This window comes from Gopherus evgoodei, chromosome 1, assembly GCF_007399415.2.
Source record: "Gopherus evgoodei ecotype Sinaloan lineage chromosome 1, rGopEvg1_v1.p, whole genome shotgun sequence".
NCBI classification, from domain to species: Eukaryota; Metazoa; Chordata; order Testudines; family Testudinidae; genus Gopherus; species Gopherus evgoodei.
In genome coordinates, this window is record NC_044322.1 from 83,307,905 (window position 1) to 83,325,906 (window position 18,002).

An 18,002-nucleotide genomic window follows, 5' to 3' on the forward strand; every position below is an offset into this window, starting at 1 on the left:
CTATTTAAAGGGTCAGGGTGGTAGAATTAGGGGAGCTGTGAGCCCTTTAAATAGGCCCCAGAGCCCAGGGATACTGGGGGACTCCAGGGGCTGTTTAAAGAGCTGGGGATCCAGCTGCCTCTGCTGCCTCAGTCCTTTAAATAGCCACTGGAGCCCTGTTGCTTCCCCAGGGCTCTGGCAGCTATTTAAGGGTCTGGGATGGTAGAAGCAGGGGAGCCCCGGCCCTTTAAATAACCCCCGGAGTCCCAGGCTGCTGATGCTACCCCAGTGGGGTAGCAGGGGAGGAGAAACTTGCGGGTTCTGAGACGGGCAGTTGGGGGCAGGACGTGGGTGGGGGTCGGATGGGTGGTGGGAGGAAGACAGGCACGTGGAGCTTGTACTGACTGCATGGTTCCCTACCCGGTCTTCAGCAGCACTTCAGTGGCTGAGGTGATGGGGGTCTTCACTTGCTCTGAGTGAAGGACCTGAAGCCGAAATGCTGCTGAAAATCCAGAGTGAGTGAAGACCCACCTCCCGCTGACAAAGTGCCGCCGGATGACCTGGTAGGGAACTGATTCTTAGGATTTTGGGAGCCCAATAATCTAGTCAGCTTTCTATCCACCTTATAGTCTGTTCATCCAGCCCATACTTCTTTAACTTGCTGGCAAGAATACTGTGGGAGACCATATCAAAAGGTTTGCTAAGGTCAAGAAGTAACATGTCCACTGTTTTCCCCTTCATCCACAGAGCCAGTTATCTCATCATAGAAGGCAATTAGGTTAATCAGGCATGACTTGCCAATGAGGAGAGTGGCCTAAATCCAGATTACAATTAGCCACTGAGGCATGTGGAAGGACTGAGGACTGCCTGTCCTCCCAAAGTGGGGAGACAACGGGCTGGGGCACAGCTGGAGAGCCGTGTCCTGAAGAGGAAGTTGCAGTCTGGGAGTGACATGGGTCTAGATGGCAGATATGGTCGAGGAAGTATAAGTAAGAGAGAGTGAGACACTGCTAGTAAAAGTATCCCTGGTGGTCCAAGAGAGCTAATTTCCAGCACGTCCAGCAGGAGCCACTGCGGAGATGGGTCTGCACAGCTACAATGATCATATAGACTGAAATGAAAGATTATTAGACAGTAAGCTCTACAATTGGATATGGTTATTAATGGTGAGGCTGTGGGGAAGAATATCAAAATAGATATCAGACTAGCCTCCTCCAGCACACATGAAGGGAATAATAAAGTAACCATACCAGCTAGTATTCTTCTAGTGAGCCTAGCAGAGCTGTAATCATAGAGAAATTGTACTGGAAGATGATGCTGGCAATTTGAAATGTAGAACCGAAATATTTAAGTTGTGTAGTTCACACAGATAGCACTATTCCCTTACAGTGTTTGCCATAAATATGGTTCTCTTAACCCAAGTAGTTTCATTATACTGACTGTATAATTAAATTACAGCATTAGTATGCCAAATTTGCATATTCCAAAGAAAAATGTTTCACTAAGAAAATGTTAAATGGGATTTTGGAAATGAATATTTATTAGGCATTGTGATGTAGTTTTGATAATGATCTTTAAGTGTGCTGCTTGTTTTCATACTTGCAGCTTCATTTTTATATAAATTGATGTTCTGTGTTGTTAAAAGTTGAGCTCCTCAAGTTCCTACCAGTGATGGCCAAGGGCCAATAGGAATTATGTAGTCTCATAGGACCCACATTTCCCTGAACACTAAGTGAACATGAACCCATGACCCACAACCTCCCAGAACACTGTCCTTATTTTCTCCATCCATGGTTCGTCCAACTCCAAAGTCTATGTTCTGTCACATAAATTAAGGTGTCTCCCAGTCTTACTAACCATCCACACTCCCATCCTGAAAAATTGTACCTTGGCTGCATGTCATGGCTTGCTGTCCATTTTCCATACTTTCTGCAGATGGGCAAGAGTACTTGGCAGGAGGCAGAGCACATGGCTGTGGGACTACTATAGCCAACATAATTTAAAGCAGACAAGGTGGCAGGATTATTTGGAGATGCCTTAGATAAAGGAGAAGATCTGAGCTTAAAAAACAAAACAAAAAAACCATTACAACTGTGGGGCCTGATCATGCCCCCATTGAAATCAATGATAAAACTCCAGTTGATTTTAATGGGAGATAGAACAGGCCTGTTCATGTAGACTCAGCAAGGTACTTAGTTAATAGCTTAACTTTAAACATGTGAATTGTTGTGTTGGTTTCTCTTGGATGGTTGATGTCCGTGAAGGCAAAAGAGTAGTAGCTGATTCCTAGTTAGAAATTTGTATCAGTTTTTGGATTACACAGGAGGCTCTGAGAATTTTGTTGCAAATTAGGTGGCTGATCCAAAGCCCACAAAGTCACTGGAAATGCTTCTATTGGCTTCCATTGGATTTGGACCAGGTCTTAAAAGACAGGACAATATATACAAGGGTGGAAAATGTGACAAGAAGTGAATAATGGGGAATATTATATGTCAAATAGAAATTTAGAGTCTTCATCTCCTATGAAGTCAATGTTTTCAAGGCAACAGTGCCCTTGTATATTTCTAAAAATAAAAGTGCTGAGATAACCCCTGTAAAAGACCTACTAAATAAAGTCCTGATAAGTAAATAGAAATATGGTTCACAATATCTTTGTTCACTGACCAGATTTAGCACAGATGTTTCGTAAGTAAGAGCCTTTGTCAGAACACAGGGGAATAAAAAGACAATTGCAACCATAAAGTTTACTCTTTAGATGAGAAAACAGCCTATCAAAAGACAATTTCTCCATGGAACCCATTTTTGTGTACCATGCAATTAATGTCACTGTTTAATGATACACTGAAATGTAAAATACATTTGTAGGCCAACAAAGCTTTCTTAAATGATCTTAGGAAAGATAAATTCACATTTTGTTGGAAGCTGGTGACTTAATGGAATGTTTTCACACTTCTCGTCTTGAATTTAAAGACATTTAAATTAATTCTACCAAATCATTCCTGCTGCTTTAAAAAAAGAAAAAGTGGTTACCAACAGCAGCTTACCCTTTGCCTCGAGTCATTAACATCCCTTGCCTCCAGAGCTAAATTCTATTGCTCACTTTCCATTTACCTGTCATGTTGAAATCATTACCTGCCATTTTAACCAAAGTACAATAATAGATATTAAATTAATAATAAGCAACTTTCAAGGTGATAGTGGATCCTTTGTGCAAATGTGATTTCAAAATCCCAGTGCTATTTTGATTTTAATGAATGTTTCAATTTATTTTAAAAGTTATTTATATAATGTTTTTAAAGTTTGAAACATAAAACCAGTCAATCATACTTTCTAAAATATTTACCTACTATACTAATAGCGTGCTTCTCTGCATTCTTCCTCAATGATCATTTCAGATCAGCTTCTATATGTTTTAACTTTGTTTCTTTTTTTAAAATATCCTTGGATCAATGATAAAAAAATTCATCTTCCTAAATCTGAGGGAAAGAAATTCATTTTAGTGTGTCTTTTCTAGCTTGCAAAACAGAATCCAATCTTATAACTATTCCCTTTCACATTTAGTTAATAACATTTTTCCTTGATATTTTCACTTACCTGTAGTGGGAACTATGTATTGCGAATATTTGTCAGCCTGAGCTACTCTGAACAGTATATTTTATAACTAAAATATAACCTTACCTATATTTATATAGTTTTAAGGCTGAGATGCAAACTAACAGCAACCTGTATATTCAAAGTTAAGCTTTTGAAGCCAAAACTGGCTATTTTCTAGTGAGCACCTTACTCTCAGCAATGAGATATATTTATGTTTGCCACTGCCAAGGAGCTAAGCAAAGCAACCTGTGTTTTACCTCAGTATTATTGATAAAAGACATTTATCTGAATTAAAGCAAGAATTTTAACTCTCACTGAATTTTGGGGGCCAGATAGGCTGGTAGATTATGGCTGCCTTGCATTGTTCTAGAAATCCAGTATTGGCATACACCCAATTTATTGGGCCAGTTAAACCAGATATAAGGCTCCTTTATATTGTTAGAGCATCACAATGCACTCAGAGTGAATCTGCCCACCCCTTTAGCTGGTTGGTGTAACTTTAATATTACCTGCAGTGGCATTTCCATTGGAAATGGAATAATTATAGAGTTAGAATTGAAAATAAGAACCAGATCATGAAGTATTTATTCTAAAGTTGTGACATTCCCTTTGGTGTTGCCTGGACCAGTGATCTGCTAGGCCACTGCAATCCTTGACTCTGGGAGCCAGCCTTACCCTGCTCTGCTGTGAGAACCCCCATGCCTGGGCTGTTCATGCACAGCCTCTGTCATGTAAACTGCTCCCAGCTACTTGCAAGCGAATGACATTAGCCAGTATCTCCAGTCCCAGACACAATCCTAGGAACCTCCATCTTGCAGTGTCCAGTTATGCCTGCTGGACACTGCAAACTTATATAAATTCATCAATTTAACAAAGAAATTGATATGCACCAGGCTTGTTATCCCAAGGGGAGCCTCTGACACACTTCAAACTGAACGCACTGTTTCAGGTACAATAAACAAACAGATTTATTAGCTATAAAGATAGATTTTAAGTAATTATAAGTCAAAGCAAAACAAGTCAGAGTGATTACAAAAATAAAATAAAATATAAGCATGCAGTCTAAACTCTCAACCCTATTAGACTGGGCAACAACTAGATTATGCAGTTTTTCTCACTCCACTGGATATTGCAATCCTTATTATACCGGTTTGTTCCTTAAACCAGGGCCAAACTCCTGTGTTGGAGTCTCGTCATCTTGTGTGTCTTGGTTGCATAGGTGGTGGCAGACGAAGGACCCAGTATGTGTCCACTCTGCCTGTTTTATACTCTGTCTAGTGCTTGTCTGGGGGTCATTGCTGAGTCTCTCCAAGCAAGGTTGAGTAATTCCCCTGATGTGGCCTCATGCAGATGAGTCATTGCATTGTAGCTCCCTGGCTGGACAATGGCTGTTGATGGATTGTTGCTTACTTTCCATGCTGTTGCCTCTGGGGAGCTAATATCTGTCCGATTCCCCAATTTACAGCATGTTTAAGTGACCATCAGACAACACAATTCTAATAATGTCATATGTATTAATGATATACATATATTGACAGAGAAATGACTTTCAGCAGACCATGACGACCTATCCCCTGATACCTTACAAGGCATGCTTTATATGCAAGATCATGATTATATGAAAATGAGGACTAAGGGGGTTACAGTACACTCTCCCAAAGTATAGAATATTACAAAAGTTGGGAGTTTTGACTGAGTACAGACTACAAAATTAGGTCCAAAAGAGGAATATGGTAGAGATCCTAGTTTCTGTAATGTTGGGAAACTGACAACAAATCATGTTTTCATCATGTTTGCTGTGTGTGAGGAGTATTCCCTTAGTATTTAACAAGCTCATGTTTCCAACCACATCACTTAAGCAAGTTCAGTAGCTCCCTCTCCTCCCCATTTATGCTGAAGTTGGGAAATGAGCCATTGTTCAAGCTGGTTCTTGTTTTGCTCAGATTGGTGCAATTGGTTCATTAGTTCCATTGGTAGGTTTTTAAGAAAAATGCCTTTGTCTCCCCAGGATATTTTAATCTGAAATATTTTGCTTAAATTCTTATCTGAGGCAAAGGCTTTAGAAAGCAGTGTCAGTAACGGATTTTGAAAGAAAATGAGACTTTCAATGTTTTGTGAGGTTTCCATAGGTCCATGCCACCTGCAGAAGCAATGCAGCTAGAAACGTGAGCTAGCAAGAAAACAAAACCAAAACTAAAAACCAGAAAGAACATTTTACTTCCTCAAAGATCAAATAGACTGCACAATGTGAAACAATGTGCCAAGCAAATGCAACACAGGTTAGGCACTAGACAGAGGCAGTCCGAAATTACAGAGGGTCAGCATATCAATACTGCATAAAATCTACTCAAGTCAAAATGTATCATGTCTTGAGTATGGCATCCCAGTTTTTTAAACCACTATGCTTGATCACCGGGAGGATGATTTTAAAAAGCCCATTAGCAGAGGAGCATATGTAGTAAGCTGCATTTACACCCAAACTAAGTTTACCAGTTACTTATTTTAAAAGGCATGGACAAGCCTGTTAGGAGTGTTAATGACAATACAGGAGTCAGGCCTGTATCTTTTCCTGAGACAGAATTTTGGGTCTTGTTTGCCCGTTTGATTCTTGATACACTTGTATTCTTACTAATATGTGTGAAAAAAGGATACTGTGTATGTTGCTGCTGCCTAGCCACATGGGTTGCTTAGTATAATGGGAACAGATAAGAACAGTTCAAGTGTTACTGGGCAAGGTGGGAGTATAATGTACAAGTGCACACTTGAAGACTGCCTCAACTCGTATCTCAAGGCAAGGGTTGGGGGGAAGGTACAAAACACTAAAAGACCAAAGAAATGCCTGTCCCTGACCATAGCACAACCATACTCCTTACCCCAGACTCATGACCCCCCAAAATGGAACATGACCATAAATTGTAAGGGATGGGACTCTGAGCATGCATTCCAGGTATAATTATGCCTGCTAAGAAGGGGGAGAATGGGACCCTGAGAAACAAGGCTCTGCGACATCAGAGTTATGGACATACTTGATGGAAACTAATCCCAATAAACATTGCATTGCCTGCTCTTCAGACTTCTGGTCTTCTGCTTTCTGTCTGTGTATCAAGAAAGGGGAGGGGGGAATGAAGGGAAGCCCTCCAACAAAGTCTTCAAAGGAATTTGGCTTCATACTGTCAAATTTCAGTGGCTAGTGTCCGTCCTGCTACATTTACAGCTCCCTGAGTCCTGTGGGCTGCCATGACTTAGATCAGGTATTGGGCTGCTCTAAATTGTGCCACTAGTGTAAGTGTCTAAATGGTCTCTGCAACAGTCGGTGATTGTCATAGCTGCGCTCGGTTTGATCTTGCCCTTTCCCTTTCTTTTCCTTTCCAGAAGTATGCTCCCTCTAACCCCCAACAGGCTTTCCTATGCTGAATAGGATAGAACCACTTGTACAGCAACAATCTGCAGCACAGTTGCTCCAGGAAGGGAATAATTTGCTGGGCATTTGTGGTCAGATTATAGCCCCTTTGTGTCTGTCACCAGAGGGGTGCAAAGGGGTCACAACTGGAGCTGGTTGGAAATGGAAATCCCTTCCAGTGACAAATTTTGTGGTTTGGGGGGGCGGAAAATCATTTCAAGCAGGATGAAACATCAAAATTGTGAACTGTTTTGCAGGAAAAGTGATCATAGAAAAATTCCATTTTAGCAGAATCAAAATGGATTTTTTTCAGTTGTCCACCTGAAAGAATAGGGAAATTGACCAGAACCTTCCAGTCGAGCTACTGGAGAGACAGATATCAGGCGCTCCATTTCCCTTCTCTGACAGCTCTGGAAAAGCTTTTGTCTATCTCACTGGGAGAAAATGAAACTGAGCCTATAAAATTAACAAGTACCTGCCAGGCAGGAAGCCAGGGAGCTGTTGTTTCAATTTTCCTAATAGAAAATGAAAATTTTCTCATGGAAAATTTTGGTTTTGCAAAAGGGACATTTTTTGTTAGTTACTCTGATTTTTTTTAAATTTATTTTATTCAATCAGCTCTAGATATATCTGTGTAGATAAACTTCCTCCAGTGTCTTCTCCAGACTTCTTAAAATTGACTGTAGTAATATATATTGCATTTACATATGGTCTTTCATTTAAGGATTACATGGTGCTTTGTAAACATAAAATGAACTGTACAGTGTTCTTCTGAGGTAGGTACTGTGGACTAGTACCTCAATGGTTTCTGTGAAGCTACATCTGTTTATTTTAGCTGAAGATCTGACCAAATATTATTAATATGATGGAGATTAGGTGAAACCTAACTGAAGATGGTGGGCATGGACAGCTGCCTTTCATTCAAGATACATGTAAGAAGCAGTTATTTTTATTGTTTCAGCTATCAGACTTCAAAAATAGGAACCACTGTCCAAAACACAGGCCACATGCTGTACTGGGCAGAAGTTAAGCTATGTGGGTGCAGGGGTTTTGCTAAGTGTTAAACACAATGCCGATGGTTGGGTATGGTTTCTTGGAGGTGTATGTGAACAGGCACTGACTTTTCGTGTTGTCGTTGGGTACCACACACCGGCTCTGCCCCATCCCCTAACACTGTGCCACTACTCCACCCCGAGGGCCCTGCCCCCACTCCACCTCTTACTGCCCCTGCTCCTCTCCTTCCCCTGACACCCACCCCCCTTAAAGGCAGTGGAGGGGGGCAGACAGGAGTGAGTGGCAGGGAAGCCCCACTTAACAGCTGATCAGCAGGCAGCCACTGAAGAGCTGCTGGTAGCTTAAGACCAGCTGCTGGACAGCTGATTGGCAGCTAGCCGCAGGGCCACAAGAGCAGCAGCCCTGTGGGTGCTGAGCATGAGCCTGTCAAATATCAAGGGAGAGGGCTTTGGGGGCAGAATTCTGGCTGGGACAAGGCTTGGAACTGTCAGTGAAGAAAGGGCACCAATAATTTGATTCCTATTGTGTTTGGGAAACAGGATTTTGTGTACACTCTTTGTAAATAAGCAGTATTGTATCAAAGAAATATCTGACTACATCATAGGTGTCTCCTTCCCAATAAAAACAACCCATAAGACCCCAAACATTAGCTAAATGCTCAAGTCAAAAGAGAGAACATTATTATACATATTTATAGTTAAGTAAACTCAGATGGACAGTAGGTTTTAGGTTAAGTGACTTGACTAAGATCACATAGGAGGTTGTAATAGGCAACCGAGAGAGATGAGTTTTGCACTCAGATCCTGGTCTAAGAGTGGTAGAACTGTGAAATTCCAACCCCAGATAGAGAAGGACATGAGGCCTGATTGACACCTGAGGGTGCATATTCAGAGAGACCAAGAAGGGGTCAGAGGTGGAATCAGACATGGAATCATGACAAATTTCTGGTAGGGTATGTGGGATTATGACAACGGTGAATTTCCAACTGACAATAATAGGGGGTGAGAAGTAATGTAGATAGGAAAAGAAAGAGGAAAATTGTTTAATTTCTAGTATTCTTTTGGGGAAGAGACTAGGAAAAGTCAGGAAAAATGAGTTATGACTAACTCAGGAAAGATACAGCTAGTTCGTCTGCTATACTCAGATGATCAGGAAAGAAATGTTTTTTCCAGAACTGGAAAAAGTATTCTTGAGATCAGCCTAGTCTCCTTTTGCCTTCTGCAGAATAACACCCCTCTTTTTCCCCAGTCTGTTCCTACCAACCAAGGGAACTAAATTATCTCAATGTCCCACCCTCCATGTGTGCCTGACCACAGTTACCGTATTGCTCAATGGCTTTTGTTATGGGGCCCAGGTGTGAAGTCTTTCTTTTGTCTCAGCCTGTTTTCTCCCAGCTGGCCAGCCAGGCCATCAAGGAGAATGTCCTGTGATAGTTGCTCTATTGTTTGGCAGTTAGACCCATTGAGTCTTAGTGATTTCTGATCACTGGTCTTATGAATGTGGGGGAATGTTTCAAATTTCAGAAATGATATACATAAAACACATTTTGTAGTACAGATGTGCATCCACCATTGAGTACTCCCGCATTCATCACAAAACTAAAACTCCATTATAGGGCAGCAACCACAGCAGAATGGTGGCTGTAAGGGCTTCACACACAGGAAGGAGAGGGCACGAGAGACATTAAACTCTCACTTCCCCCTACAGTCTAGCCAGTAGCTGTGGCACTAGGCAAAAAAAAATTCTTCTTCCCCTAATTCCTCTCCCTGCCCAGTCACAATCTCCACATGTGTTCTCAGCAGAGGGAAGCCTTCCCTTCCCCTCCCCCTCCACTCAGGCCCTCAGATATGTTTCCTTTCACCTAAAACTTGTGGAGAGGGAGGCATTTCCCTTCTCTCAGTCTGGTAGTGAAATGAGAGATTGGTTCTCTATAATCTAAAGTCCCTTACAGTTTGTAAAATTTCTCTCCCACGTGAAGATAAAAAACATTAAGTGTGTGCTTAATTGTATGGTGTGCACTTGTCCCAAAGGCAAATGAGTAGTTGTAAAAAACATTCTGGGTGACCAGAGTTAATTAGCTAAGTTCAGAAGATTTTAAAAGAAGTTCAACCTTTCTGCTATGTTTTAATTGAAAACTAATTGTACCTTTTGGTTTTCCAGTAACTCTGTAAAGGCTAAAGAGAGTTGGTCCAGTTAAATATTGATGATAGATTTTCATTGCATTAAAAATTCTATTCAGCCTTCACCAAGGGTAAAGGCCTAAGTAATGTTACAAGCCAAATCTTCTTAAAGTAAGCTTGTGGTCAGCACATTTTTGACCTAAGGCCTTGCTATTTTAAATTAATTTTTCAAGTTAGATTTCTGGCCACACAGAACTCATTAGGCAAGATTGGCATTTTTATATTAAAACAAAAGTACCCTAGGTGTTCACGGCATTGCCTAATTTCTAATAGTTACATTTGAAAACTTAAGAGCAAGCTAATTTTACTATGAAAGAGCAATATGGGAAGCAAAGAATGAAAAGTTGAATTCAATGTTTACAAATAACCTTTATGAAAGCAAGTATCTCAATGGACATATGAGCACACCTTCTAAGTTCTCTGGCTGTTCTTCCTCCTGTTCACCAAGGTATCAGAGTAGAGAGCTCCCTACTCTCTAGCACTTCAGGTCACGGGTCTCTCTACAGACTGTGACATTGCAGTCTATATGATTTTATAAAAATATGCTAATGAGTGAATATAATGTGACTGAAATATGCTGCATGCAAAGGGTCTTTTGTAAGGTATCATTACAAAGCTTATAATCGACTGCAGGGTTCGGCAACCTCTGGCACGCGGCTCGCCAGGGTAAGCACCCTGACGGGATGGGCCAGTTTGTTTACCTGTTGCATTGGCAAGTTCGCCGGACCGTGGCTCCCACTGGCTGTGGTTTGCCATCCCAGGCCAATGGGGGCAGCAGGAAGTGCCGTGGGCCGAGGGATGTGCTGGCCACAGCTTCCCGCCTCCCGCATTGGCCTGGGATGGTGAACTGCGGCCAGTGGGAGCGCGATCGACTGAACCTGCCGATGCAGCAGGTAAACAAACTGGCCGGTCCCATCAGGGTGCTTACCCTGGCGATCTGTGTGCCAGAGGTTGCCTACTCCTGATATACAAAGTGTGTTCATCCTATTTCTATAAATGTATCACTCCTGTATCTAAAACTAGAAATATGAAATATAACTCTGAGGGCCCACTGTAATTATGCAAAGTGTGGGCAGTTAAGGATGGTTTGGAATCTTGATGGCTCCCATCAACCAGGACAATTGACTGTGGATGTCTCTGTTTGCAGGCAAGCCTTCCTGTGAGTGAGGCTGGGATGAATGAAGGCTTGGGGTCTTACAGTGACATATGATCATGTCACCTGAACTTTAACCTGGTGCTTTTCCAGTGAGGAGGAGTGGGAACCCAGAGGGACAAAGGATTCTTGCCTTATGCAAAAGATATATAAGTGGGTAGAACAGAACAAAGAGGAGCCATCCTGAGGAATCCCCTAGCTACCACCTGAGCTGGAACAAGAGCTGTACCAGGGGAAAGGATTGTGCCCATACCAGGAAGGTGTCTAGTCTGAAAAAGGAAACTTATTAAAACATCTCTATGGGTAAACTTTTTCCTGTATTCAGTTGTATTACTGTATTAGGTTTAGATTTGTGTGTTTTATATTATTTTACTATTTTTATTTTGTTCTGTCTGTCACTACTTGGAACCACTTAAATCCTACTTTCTGTATGTCATAAAATCACTTTTTACTTATTAATTATCCCAGAATATGTGTTAGTGCCTGGGAGGGCAAACAGCTGTGCATATCTCTCTATCAGTGTTATAGAGGGAAAACAATTTATAAGTTTACCCTGTATAAGCTTTATACAGGGTAACATGGATTTATTTGGGTTTAAACCCCATTGAGTGTTGGACATCTGAGTGTTAAAGACAGGAATACTTCTGTAAGCTACTTTCAGTTAAATCTGCAGCTTTGGGGCAAGTAATTCAAACCCTGGGTCTTTGTTGGAGCAGATGGGAGTGTCTGGCTCATCAAGACAGGCTGCTGGGTTCCTGAGCTGGCAAGAAAGGTGAGGGCAGAAGTAGTCTTGGCACATCAGTTGGCAGCTCCCAAGAAGGGTTCGGTGTTCTAACCCATCACAGAGACTACTTAGGGTTTGTTTGAGGTGATGAGAGTGAGGGAGTTACTCAGAGAATGAGGGGTTAGGTGCAGGAAGAAGGTAAAGAGAAGGAACAGACTAGAAGTGGTACAAAGAAAGAGCCAGGAGCTGAAAGGGAGTGGCGGTTTAGAGACAGGTTTGTGGGCAAGAGGAGAGCAACGAAAGAGAAAGATCAGGAGGTGAGTGTGGTAACATGGGGAGGCAGTGAAAAGAAATGAACAAAAGTCATTCAGCAACACAGGTGGCAGAAAACTCACTTGATGGTGTATAACTTGATGGCAAACTTTGGCATGTGGCTCGCCAGGGTAAGTACTCTGGCAGGCCAGGCTGGTTTGTTTACCTGCCTTGTCTGCAGATTGCAGCTTCCACTGGCTGCTGTTCACCACTGCAGGACAATGGGGGTGGGGGGAAGCAGCGGGCAGCACATATCTCTGCCTGCGCCACTTCCCACAACCCACATCGGCCAGGAGCCGCAATCGGCCGAACCTGCAGACGCGGCAGGTAAACAAACCAGCCCAGACTTCCAGGGTACTTTCCTGGTTGCCAATCCCTGGTGTACATCATAATCTTATGAGCGATGAAGTACTAAAGAGAAAGAGAAGAGTGCTGCAGCAGAGGCCCCCCACTGCTTAGTATGGCCCAGAATTGTGTAGGAGACCCCCCACTCTCTGGGACACTAGGAAACATGGATTCTCCCTTCCCCTCCAGGCATGTGGACTTTGGGAAAGAAACTGAAGGGAGGAGCCGGTCAGAGAATGAAGCTGGCATCAGAGTATTTTCTAATTTTTATTTGGGATGGTCTTTCTCCTGTGCTGATGAATTGTTTCCTCTGACTGACCCCTGGTCACCATGCCTCAGTGGGTCACAACTGAGAATACAAAATTCAGGACAAGATGCTGAGAAATAGGGCAGACACACCCCAAAACGGGTGGTTATTCTTCCATAAAATAAACTAACCCAACAACAAAAGTAAACTTCTGTCTCACCACACTGGCTAACAAGAAGTCAGAAGCCTCCTTAGGTATTCCAGTCCAGAATTCAATACCCAGGAACTAGACTTAATGATGAGTGGTTATTTAAAACCAATTTATCAAAGGGTACTTTAGATCCAAAAGGATTAGCCACATACCAAGGTCAATACATAACTCAGATCTTACCCAATAATCACACTGTTGACAATCCTTTAGTATCTAATACAGTGGTGGGCAACCTGCGGGTCACAGACCATATGCGGCCCCTCAGGGTAATCTGCTGGCAGGCTACCAGACAGTTGGTTTACATTTGCATGGCTGCCTGCAGCTCCCAGTGGCTGTGGTTTGCCATTCCCAGCCAATGGGAGCTGCAGGAAGCTACAGGAAGCAGCGACCAGCATGTCCCTATGGTCCATACTGCTTCCCACAGGTCCAATTGTCCGGGAATGGAGAACCTTGGCCACTGTGAGCTGCGGACAGCCATGCAAATGTAAACAAACTATCTGGCAGCCCGCTAGTGGATTACCCTGACGGGTCATGTGAGATCTGCGGGCCACAGGCTGCCAACCACTGGTCTAATATCTAAAGATTTCTAAGAGAAAAGAAAGAAGTAAGAGTTAAAATTGCCTAAAGGAATAAAATACATACAATAATTGCAAGGTTCTCGAATCACGCTTGAAGCAGTGATGGAAGAAACTGCATGCTTGTTAAGTCTCTGGTTGCTCCCAAATCATTGGAAGGACCTCAGTCCCTTGATTAGAATGATCCCTAAAGTAACCTCACTCAAAAGATTTAGATAAAAAAACTAAATAAAAAAACTCATGGAACTAAGACTTCACTTGAGTGTTCTGTGTCCTTCCCCTGCCTTTTGCCTCTCTTGTCTATTGAGATTATAAGATATTTCTCTGAAAGACACTGGGACTAAGGCTATGTCTACATTGCAATCTTAAATCGACCTATGTTAAGTCAATTTACAGCCACCACATCCATTACTGCAGTGGCAGATGTCCACACTATCCTCCTTCTGTCGGTGGCATGCATCCTTACCAGGAGTGCTTCGTCTGACTGAAGGGGGCAGTGTGGGGGACTGTGAGCCAGGTATTTCAGCTCTGCCCAGATGCCCCCAGGTGCTTCTCTCTTCTGCGCTAGCAGCCAGGAGTGGGGAAAAGCTGCTGGGGCTTCTCACCTCCAGCAGGGAGCACCGCACTGGAGTCCCATCAGTTGCCATGCTCCTGGCAGGGAGCGGGGACCATGGGGCAGCAGGGCTCCCAGTGGGGAGCCTGGACAGCTCCCTGCTGGGAGCCTGGGTGGAAGCCCGGCTTGGAGTGGAGAGCTGGCAGCAGCCTGGCTGGGGAGCCCCCAGTACACCATTATCCTAGAAGCATAAAAATGTAGAGCTGGAAAGGACCTTGAGAGGTCATTGAGTCCAGCCACCTGTGCTGTGGCAGGACCAAGTAAAGATAGACCATTCCTGAAAGCTTGTTTATAAAAGCTTCCAATGATGTGAACTCCATAACCTCCCTTGGAACCCTATTTCAGAGCATCCTTACAATTAGAAAGTTTTTCCTAATCTCTAACCCAAATCTCCCTTGCTCCAGTTTAAGCCCACTACTTTTTGTCCTACATTCAGTGGACATGGAAAACAATTGAGCACCATGCTCTTTAAAACAGCCTTTGACATTTTGGAAGACAGTTATCAGGTCCTTCCTCAGTCATCTTTTTTCGCGACTAAAAATGCCCATTTTTTAAAAACCTTTCCTCACGGGTCAGGTTTTCTAAACCTTTTATCACTTTTGTTGCATTCCTCTGGACTCTTTCCAATGCTAGTATTAGTAAATAAATACTAATTATTTTAGTCTTTTTCTTTCTTCATATTTGATTCATTTCTATCATAACTGTTCTTGAGAATCTTTATTAACAAAGAGTATGTTGAATTCTAAGGCCAAGAGCACTGATCCTTGACTCAGCAGTGCAGGGGAGGCCCAGCTGGAGTACTGTATCCAATCCATGGGCTGCAGACAAGCTGGGCTATCTGGCTCCCTTGAGTTGTCAGGGAAAGATGGTCCCAAGGAAGGCAGGACTCAGAGGAAGACAAAACAATGACCACCACCCTCTTCTACTTCAGGAAGTGCTGCCTAGCAAGTGCAAGATGGGAAGTGGGCAGCCCTGAAAGGCACCACAGGAGCAGCAAAGGGCCCTGGCCAAGGCCCCTGACATGCAGTGGCCTGTCCTCTGCTTTTGGAAAACTCAAGGCTGGCAAAAGGCAAGCTTGCAAAGAAGATTTAGAGTACTGGAGATAGATGAAGTGTGACACACATTGCCCATACATTGCTATAGATATGTGTATTCTTTTAAATTAAGAAAAACTGTTTGGGATACTTTGTGTTGAAAGGAACATTATAAAAGTTAGATATTTTTGCTATTGTTGTTCACATATTTTTCCCCTTGCTTTTCCCCAGTACAGGGACAATGCAGACAATGATAATGTGTTGGTTTGGAGGTTTTTTTGGTAGTATAATTTTCTGTAAATTCACAGGAATATAGTAAAAGACGTGCAGTATTTTTTTTTACAATGTGCAGCAAAAGTGAAATAATTATGAGAGACCAGGAAAAAATGAATTAAACATGAAACCTGCAAAAATCATATATGTTTTTTTTTTTTCAGAAAAGAAAACTATTAATTCTTTATATGGAATCCAGTTAGTGTAGCATTTACTGACACACCATGTTCTAAAGACAAAAGTATCTGGAGACAGATATACAGATCCATTATGGTAGCGATATTTGTTTGTTTTGTTTTGTTTTGACCATTTTCTCTCTTGCTTCAAATGCTTTCCATAAAAAGGACCGTGTGCTGTATAAGTGACTCTTCAGATAAATAAATTTGCAATGCCATCCAGGAATGAATTAAATTCTGAGTGACTGAACTATGTCCACCAATTATTTCCAGCTATCTGTTTGATGGACCAGCTCTGTTCAATTTGAGTTCTATTCTCAACAAAATTCATTATGCAACAATGCTTTCAGAAATTATTCTTGTGAGACACAGAGGCAATAAATATATATCTGTTCCTTTTATATATTTTGAGGAGAAAAAAAACTGCACAAGGGCAAGGGAGGTGTATTTTAGCACCAGACTGTTAGAGTTAAGAGGCCATCATCATTCTATCATGAACATGCTTTTAAAGAAGGGTATAATATAAGGGTAAGAGTCTATGAATGCTCGGTCCAGTCTATTTACTGAAATATGCGTGCTCGTCTTTAAAATCCCTATGCTAAAACAAACCAATAACTCCCCCCAACATACTATGTACCTAACAGACTAAATTCTGCTATGAAGAAGTCATTTCAGCCCATCAAGTAACAATTGTAACAAAGTTATTCCTCTACCTTGGTGAGTCCTGCGCTTATTGGTGGATTTGCTTGCCTCACAGATTCACCATGTGGGTCAGGAAACAGCCCAGAGACCTTCCCCTCTGGTAGAAACCACGGTTCAGGTCAATTCCTCTTGTGTCTGATCAGGAATTGGGAGGTTTGGGGGGAACCCGGGTCTGCCCTCTACTGCAGGTTCCAGCCCAAGGCGCTGTGGACTGCAGCTGTCTAGAGTGCCTCCTGGCACAGTTGCACAATAGCTGGTAGCGGGTTTTCCAGAATCAAGAAAAAGAAGGAGGTGGTGGACAGAACATTCTGTACCATTAGCTCCCCTTCCCACTTCAAATTTTCATTGCCCAATCAATGTATACAATAATCAGGCCTTTCATAGACCTGACTACTATTCTACAGAATAGTCACTTACTGACTTGTTATCCATAACCTTCTATGATCTTGGTCTGCCGTTGCATCGAATGCTGATATTGCTATTACTATAGGTGTCATATAATAATTTTTCATTTTTTTTTAATATCCACTGGCAAAACAATTAGATAAGGCTAAAGTCAATATATCTGTTGTATAACCTCTAACTCTGTTTGATGCAGGTGTTTGAAATGTAAAATGAAAATCTTTAGCATCCTTTTAGAATTATATCAATAATGCATAAACACAGCCATGATGGTTTAGTAATTTCCAATTATTTTATCTTATATATTCATTATGTTTTAATGGCTGTTGTAATGCTTTGCACACTTTGGAAGAAGAGCTCTGTCTCTCTATATCTACCTCTCATTAAGTACTTTTCAAGTATATCTGTCAATGTAATGTTCTGTAGTGGAGCATAAATGCCTATCAGCTATAGTGAAACAATTGTTTACAAGGTGGATGATTTACTTACCTTCCAGGGGTACTGTGACACTCCCCAGTGGTATCCAGGTTTGTGAGGCACCTGTCTTTAGCGTGAAGTGATTCTGTCTGTACCAGCTATAGTTCAGCTTCTTGAAACTAGCAACCTCTGGCAGCACAAGCACTACTTTCCAGGTCTCCACAGCCCTCGCTCTCTCTGTGCAGGCTAGTGATAGGCACACTCCAGCGCCCAAGCTCTTGGAGCATTCCCTGCAGTGTCCAGCCCCTAACCTTTGTACACTCACAGAAATTAACAGGCTGCTGTCTCCAAGGGAAGAGGATGCACACAGCTTGACATTTACAACTCAGGATCAAATCCTTCATAGCATCACAGCCCTGAGATATACCTATAATGAAAACAAGTTTGTTATCAAAAGTTAAAATATAAGAAATTTAAAGATAATGGAAACAGACGTGGTTACACATAAGACACAAATACAACACTCTTCCTAGAGTCTAGACTTGACAGGCTAAACCCTCGTCTAAAGTAATTTATCTCACCGAAAGCAATCTCCCAGTGTCTCCAACCAACATTGCTGGGATCTCTCCTTCATGAATCCCTCTTTTCTTT